General features: G+C 40.7%; 1 long non-coding RNA gene across 1 annotated transcript in view; it reads right to left on the bottom strand.

Annotated features, from left to right (window-relative positions):
* The window catches only part of LOC107309946, a 57,132-nt gene that overhangs the window by 10,823 nt on the left and 38,193 nt on the right, over positions 1 to 8,116 (bottom strand). The gene's annotated exons all lie outside the window — the stretch shown is intronic.

Here is an 8,116-nt window from a genome sequence, read left to right as displayed (position 1 = left end):
ATCACTGAATGGACATTACAAAAATAGTAGGATTGATTTGGAAAGAAAAGAAAAAGAAAACACAGAAACAATAAATGCATGTTTCTGTTTTGGATTTGGAAAGAAACAGAACAAGGGACACTCATCAGAGGGCAAAGTCCTCTCTACTCCGTAAATAATCAAAGACAATGTTAAACAACATCTATCTGAAAAAAGGGCAGCAGGGCTAGATAAGCCGCAAAGCAGCTGGCTCTGGTGTTAATTTTCAGTAAATGTTGTCTTGCTTGGCTACTTCTCAATGGCTGACATAATAGTAATTAGAGCTAGTCAGCAAGTACTGACTAAAAGGACTAGCTGATGGTATAGATTGGAATTTTCCATTCATTTGACTTAGAATTTTGGTGGAATTTTTCCCAAAAATGTGTTATTGCCACAAAATTGTGGCACAGCCCCTGCAGACCCAAGTGGTTTTCCACTACGAGTGGCATCCTCTGGCCCATGCACTTTGGCTGGGGGTCCATAGTGAACCTGCAATGTCAGATTTTTGCCACCCAAGTTGGCCTTGGTGCAGCTGTGTCAATTCCTTCAACACATCTGTGCTGTATGGTGCACTCCGGTTGCATCCTGCAAAAAAAGAACATTTGGAAAACAGAAGCTGCTTCTTGGCCTTAGCTAATGAAATAGCAACTTATTTAAGATACTTTCAAGTTTGTGCTGAACGTGGATCATAAAGACTTCATAAGAGACATGAAGCTGGAGGGTGTCTCAAGTAATCTCCCATTGTTCACTTGGATCAAGCAGAAGTCCCAGGTTAGTGTTTGCAGATAACAGTGGTTCCAGCTGCTCATTTCAGACCTTAAAAAATTCCAAGGAAATAAAAATAATCACTGCGCTAACTGGTCTCACAAGCACAAAAATCTGCAAAGAGCTGTGACCTACAGTGTCTCGAGGGACACCGCAAACAACACCACAGCCACCTGCACACGCTGCACGGGGCTGTAGGGTGGTCATCCCCACCAGCGTGGTGTGTGAGTTACATCAGTCAGAGCCCAAATCCCCCTGCCAATGTGGTGAGCTAAGTGCTAAATCTAACACATCATAAAGTGACAAATATCTTTGGAAACCAATATAGAGTCCTAATTTTGCTACAATGAGATGAAGACCTTGTTCTGTTACTAACAATAAACCAGGAGATGTTTGTCTGCCAGCAGAAGCAAAAATAAATATAATGGGACTCCTGCTTGGCCAGAGGTCTCTGGGACACTGAGATGGATGCTTGAAGTTCCACATGCACAAATGGAAAGTGTTCCCAGCATTCATTCATCTTTGTGTACAGCATGTATGTACTGGGAAAGTTACCCTGTCTTAAATAACAGGCTGTCTCCAAATAAACAGGCTGTCTTTTTATTCACAAAAGTAGAATCCATACCTCCTTTCTGGGAGGCTGGTGGCAGCCTTCATTCCCTTCTTTGAGGGAAAATCTCTTCCTCCCCCCCTACAGAACACCTGGCTCATCCCACCCTCTCTGCCTGAAGTTGGTGGATTCAGCTTTCATACAAGCAATTGACCCAATTCCCACATTGCCGTGGTCAATAACCCAATAGCTTCATTTACATAATTCAAGTGCTGACATAGACACCTCTCCTTTGAATCCTCACCTCTAAATTGGTCCATCCCCAAAAAAAATCAGAGGCTTAACATAAAAACAAGCCACTGTCACCTAATATTTGGGAATTAACTCTGGAAGCAACAGCTGCTCTTTTCAGATCCTCTTTTTGAACATCTCATGCTATTTAGTTTCCTAAAGGGAAGTTGGTGTTCTCCCCTTGGCCTGCAAAAATACCTCCTCACCATTCAGAGGCACTTCAGCCTGATGTATTGCTTGGGGACAAAAATAGGTGCCCTACTTACATCCTCAAAACCCTGTTGAAGAGATTAGGAGCCACGTGTTTCCATCCACCAGCTACATACATCTGGAACCTGCAGTGACCCAATATAAACCTAGTCACGGTGTCTCTGATGTCTTGATGCACTCCTTGTCCTTAATAGTGCTTTGAATTCTAAAAGTCATTTTATAATTTTTCTATAAATCATACAATCCAGATCTGTTTTAATCCACCCTAAAATAAAAATAATAATAATAATAATTAAATTGAATTACCTGTACTTTGAATAATCGCGCTCAATAGAAATAAATATACCACATTATCCTCTCCAGGAAATAACGTCAAACCCTAGACTGCCACAAAGAGTGTGGATTCTTGCATTGCTCATGAGGAATGTTCTGGACACTGAGTACTACTTCTAACTTTACCCACAGTGAGTTGTGCAAACATCCTCAGAACGTGCAGCTAAAGAAACAGTGGGCAATTAGAGCAACCGTGTTCTTGAAATCTATTGGGAAATAGAAGACAAAGTGACTAAGAATGCACCCGGAAATTGACTTGAATGCTGAAGACCTTGCAGTACTATGTAAATTCAACAAGCTATATTCAGTCTAATTGCAATTATGGTGGAGTGAGTCAGGCAACCTTTCCAAGGGCAGCTCATTTTCTTATATACACTAATACACATTGCCAGAGTTGTGAACAGACATTTTGGTTACATGGGAGAACTGTACCTGGCTTCAGGTACAAAAGCAAGATGAGGACAAGCTCAACATTCCTGCAAAAGAAAATTGTACAACCAGCATCCACTGGATGAGACCAAAATTGTTTCTCTGTCATAGACATTTGTGCCACCAGCAGCAAAGGGCTCGCATCCACTGGAGCTGGGAGCATGCAGTTAGTATCAGCTAAATCTGTGCTCTAGCCACTCTGAGGCAAAGCATGAAGGCTGGGTCACTTACTCAGTACAGGAGTCAAGTGAACACCTAAACCTTTAGCCATCATTTTATAGATTTAAAGCCCAGTCAGAAAAAGGCCTCACAGTTACGTGCATGTGTGAAAACCTTTCTTATAATACTTAGTTTATGTTTTGAGGGATTACAACAGTATAATCACTAGGAACCAACCTACTTGAATGAGATTAAGAAAACTAGTCTACTGTCAAATCTGTTTTTTTTCCTTTCACAAATGGCATACTCCTGTTCATGTTTCAGTATTACCATATGCTCCAGAATCAGCAAATAATAAGAACTTAACAGGGTATATGTAATATAACGTGAATTCTAGGAGAAAAGGGCTCACAGGGCATGCTAAGTATTGTTCTTTAGCACCATGGAGCCAGTCTCCAGTTAATTCACCAGTACCTTCACACTGGTCTATAATCATGTTAAAATTGATGATCAGGGATGAAAAGTCATCAGAATTACAGTTTTCACCACCTGAAGCCCTCACTCTGAAGAGGAGATATGAAACTCCTTTCTTTCAGATGAAGCACAGAAGGCAGAAAACTAGGAAAATAATAACTTTTCTCCAACATCTGTTTAAATATCAACCACGCACTGTCTGCTCTTCTCATTCCTGGATACAAAAATACTTTGTTGATGACAATTCTTGTGCACGGAGATTGCCTGGAGAGTGCTGATGTACAAATGAATTCACCAGAATGATTACTGCTGCTTCAGGCAGACATGCAATCAGTGATGTATAATACACAAACACATTTTGCTATAGCAACACTCACACTGATATATGTTTGTACAGAGGTCCAAGCCCCAGTGGACTTGTTCAAATCTTCATGAGAAGTTTCAGCTCACCAATAAGAGAGCAGGTACAACCCCATGAGAGTGAGATGGCCAAGGCACTGTATATTGCATGAATTACTTGTCACTTGGGAATGAAACAAGGGATGGGAAATAGTTTGAGGGAAATTCTGTGTGTCTAAAACTGTCCAGAACTAAATAAATAACAAATGTATTCATGAAAACCCAAGTTCTCCTGTGTCAATGCACAGGAATCAGTAAATATGGAGTTACTCTTCTCCTTGAATCACTAGATCAACTCTGCCGAGATATGCAGACTTCATGCACCATATATCCAGTACTGGCTGGCACAAGATTACTCCAAAAAAAGCAAGCATACAAATTCACATGCACCCAAAGATAAGTGGCAACCAAATCACAAGAAGAAACACACTAAACATGTTCCTGAAATAATTTCCCTCCTTCTGAAGACTCCATATGTTATCTTTTAATGGAAGAAAATCATACAAACACTAATACAGATTAATGCTAAGCATGTGCTTTATTTCATAAAGCCTATCATCCCTGTATAAAGAGTTACAGCATGATCCTCTGGGCTTTTTTCTGGGGTGCTGTCATTCTTCGGAATTCATTGAAATCATAAACCAAAAATATGATGTGCCTAGCACCTGACATATGGAACAAAATGTGCAGTGTTTTTGACTTCTGAGTTTAAATCTTTTTATAGTTACGTTTATGCCAAATAAAGAATTGAAATGAACGTCAAATGGTACATTTGGATTGAGTTTTCAGCAATCTACTGATAATATCAATGTGTCCCTTAAGCATTCAGCTCAGTTATATACAAAGAGATTTTAATATCAGTGAGGTAAAATCCCAGACAGAAACCAAAAATATTAGACATGGTAGCACACAGTGTACATGAGATAAATGACCACTTTTGAATGATCTCCACATTACTGCTTCCTGATTACTCATGCCCATGTAAGGTGCACAACAAGTTCTTGAGTTCCAACAGATCATGATCTACTAATTCTAAAGTCCACTACAAATAAGCTGAGGAGGAATTTCTGCCATATTCACTCCTATCCTTAACAGCATCAACATTTAATTGAATGTTATGGTGACAGATCACACATAGTCACTGTTGTTCTGTACCAGCTTGAAGAGAGAAGTGGTTCTTTCCATCCAACCCTTTGACTCATGTTTTGAGGATTCTGCATCATGTGGCAAAGGTCATTCACATCACTCCTGAGGCACCAGGCAGTCAGCACAGGTGAGGTGGTAGAAACAAAGCTGAATTTAAAATGACAAATTTAACACAATCGTTGCTAGAAGGAAAAGGAAGGGGGGAAAAAATGTTCAGAGAGGCTTGGTTTACTCCAATTATGCACTATTAAATCCTGGCTCATGTACTATTAAACTAGGAGTGAGTGAGTCTATCTTGACTCTCTGAGGAGAAGGCAGTTCCTGTCTGACTGTGTTCAATACTTGCCAAGCTAAAAAATAATAATAAATGAGAGTGGGATATTTGCTTAAACACTACTGATGGCCTCAATGAGCTGTGCAGTGGAGTGGCTGGGCAGGATAATAAAAGCTACAGCCATACAGAGAGGTCTGCAGAAGAAGGAATCCCCAGGCAGCTTGCCATCCAGAGCATACCCAGGGTGCCAGGTCAAGTTTGCAGCCCATGTTTCAGGGGCTCACATTTTATCAGCACCTGAAAATGTAAGGCCACATAGGGTACAATTGTGCAGGGGCCAGAGAAGCTCTGTTTCCTGGCTTCCCCTCAGCAGAAGCAACAACAATTTGGACAGCTTTCAGTTGCCAGCCTGCATTATCTCCTCTGCAGACAGAACATTCCAGGAAAGAAACACTGAAGCTGGCCCTACTAAGAGTAATGTGTCTGTGGCTACATTAGCACAGAAAATGGCTCTGAGATATACCCAAGAACAAGCAGAACTGTACAGCTCGTGTTCACATGGGCAACTGCTCTAGGCTGCCCTGCTGGGGCAGAGGGGTTGTACCAGATGACCTCCAGAGGTCCCGTCCAGCCTCAGCCATTGTGATGCTGTGACAAATTCACTTCCATATCCAGGCAAGATGATCATGTCTGTACTGCCTCCAGGGATGTTCACCAGCCAACACTCTCCAAGCTGTCCCAGTTCACCTTGCTTGGCAGGACTGATAATTAGCAGAGAAGCAGTTGAATAAATAAGGGCAGCTGTCCAGGCCTATGTTCTTTCCCTAATATTTTCAGTCCCGTTGATGTTCCTAAATCAGCTTTCTGTGGGCTGAGCCAGCTGGTATCAGCACATCCACAGCCCCAGGAGCATATGAACCTGAGCTACCTCTGTACTGTTACACCCTGTTCCCTTGTGTTCTGCTGCAGGAGGGCATTTAAAAATAATAAATATGTGCATAAATATAAAAATAATTTTCTCTAGAACAATGTCTCTGGTCCCATGTGAGCCAGCCTCCTAGCACCCAAAGGACAGATGGGACATCCTCCCCAAACAAGCACTTCTAGCAGCACAGTGCAGAAATTCAAGCCGGCTTTATGCAGAGCCACCTCAGGAAACTGTAATGCCTGTATTAGGAGGGTCTTCCAGACCCACTTATACTTAAATAGTAAAATTCTTATAGGGTATATCCACAGCAGTAAGGAAACAAGTCGTAGCTTAAGATACTAATTGTCATCCAGGAAATAACTTATTGTAGAAGAAATAAAACTTTAATTTGATTTTTCATCTTCCATTGCAGGAATTTTGTTTGGTATAGTTTCTCCATCTTTCATATGCACATTAAATGATAAGGGGCCCGATCCTAAAGCCTTTATGCCTTCTTTTATGTTGAGTGTCTGCTCCTGCTAGACAACACGGCATACATGCTCCTAAGATCTAAGTAACCATTTTTATCTCTGGTTTTGTATAATATCGATCATCTATTTTGTACTTTTGCCTTATTACCTTGGCAAAATCTTCCAAAGCCAAAGGAAATGAAACAATACTTCCCTCTACTGGAAGGCCCAGGAATTCTGGAATTTAATCTGAAGTGTTCAGTTTTTCTGAGCTATTTTTGTCTGACTGAGAAGAGAGACCAAAGCAGCATAAGAAGAAGAAGAAAGAGGGGGATTATAATGGTGGATTTTTTTGGTTAACAGCTGTTCCTTAAGGAACTGGAGAACTCCTATACACTTCATTTTATAAGTTATATTCAATGTACCTTATGTACTATTTTCATTATTTACACACCTCTGAAAATGCTTGTGCCACACAGATTATATGCTGAGATTTTTTAAATCTCACCGTGCATGTAATGTGCTGAATCTGTTGCATGACTTTGAGGTATATTTACTCAAGCTGCATTTGTGTGGCTTATTTCATGTCTCTAACAAAAGATTTGCAAAAAATCTAACACTGGCAATGAGCATCTTTGATATTTCCATTGGAGATGCGAATCAATTGTAAGGAAAGCTCCAAAGAACATGGAGAACTTTGCTTGTGGCTTCTGGATCATGCAAGAAGGTTGCTCCATTAGCTGGAAGTGGTGATTCCCACTAGAGTAATGGGAGCCTTGAGATTTGCAGTGTGTTTTTTTTATATAAGTCAGGATCATATAAAGCAAGGTCAAGCATTCCACACCAGCTGTCCCATTCTTGTTTTCCAGGAACCATCTACTGGCAGCTGTCCATAAGCTTTTCTATAGATAGAGAGCTTTCTATTGGCTGTGGGACCAACAAGGAAATTTGATAATAGGGAGAATTCATATTGAGTAATTCCCAGATACCTCTGTTCCCAATTTTGTCCCATAAGGTTGTCTTCTGTCTCTCACGGGGATCTAGATAATAATTATGCAAGGTATGCATACTTTCTGAGTACGCAAAACTTACTTATATCATCAAATTAGGACCAAAAAAAAAAAAGTAATTCTGATGAACAGGCTTAACATCTACAAATATATCTTCACATGAAACCCAAAGCGTCCTGGATTGCTCTTTAACTGACGAAGTATCGTTATCTAACACCTATTTAACTGATGATGTAACAGATGAGGCATTTCAGCCACTAGCAAACGTTGCCATTTCTGGGCTGAAACACAGCACAACGCAACAGCAACACTACAGGCAGGAAAACAGACACAAAATAGATTTGTCAACTGAAACCTAAATGGATTTTAAGTAAGATCTCCACAGTCACATCCTGACACTGTCTTTAGTATACATCTGGCTGTTACTAAAGGAAAGCTTTTACTGATTCAGTAATCCCTGTCAGCTCTAATCCCAAGCTCTTATTTTTCCAGGGCTCTGGAATTAACACCTGCCACTTTGGAAAAAGAGCTGTGGAGTCCCTCAGGGGCTAGAAGAGGTCAAGCTGCCCTCCTCAGCTTTACAAGGTTCACTTGACTCACTGTGTTAGCATGCCAGCTTAAAAACAAAATGAAAGGTAGTAACTTGATTCATGGGTTTGACACACTCTACTGCGGATTCTT

Source organism: Coturnix japonica, chromosome 1, assembly GCF_001577835.2.
Source record: "Coturnix japonica isolate 7356 chromosome 1, Coturnix japonica 2.1, whole genome shotgun sequence".
In the NCBI taxonomy this organism is placed as follows: Eukaryota; Metazoa; Chordata; class Aves; order Galliformes; family Phasianidae; genus Coturnix; species Coturnix japonica.
Note: the sequence above shows the minus strand (reverse complement) of the source record. Positions and strands in the feature narration are given on the sequence as shown.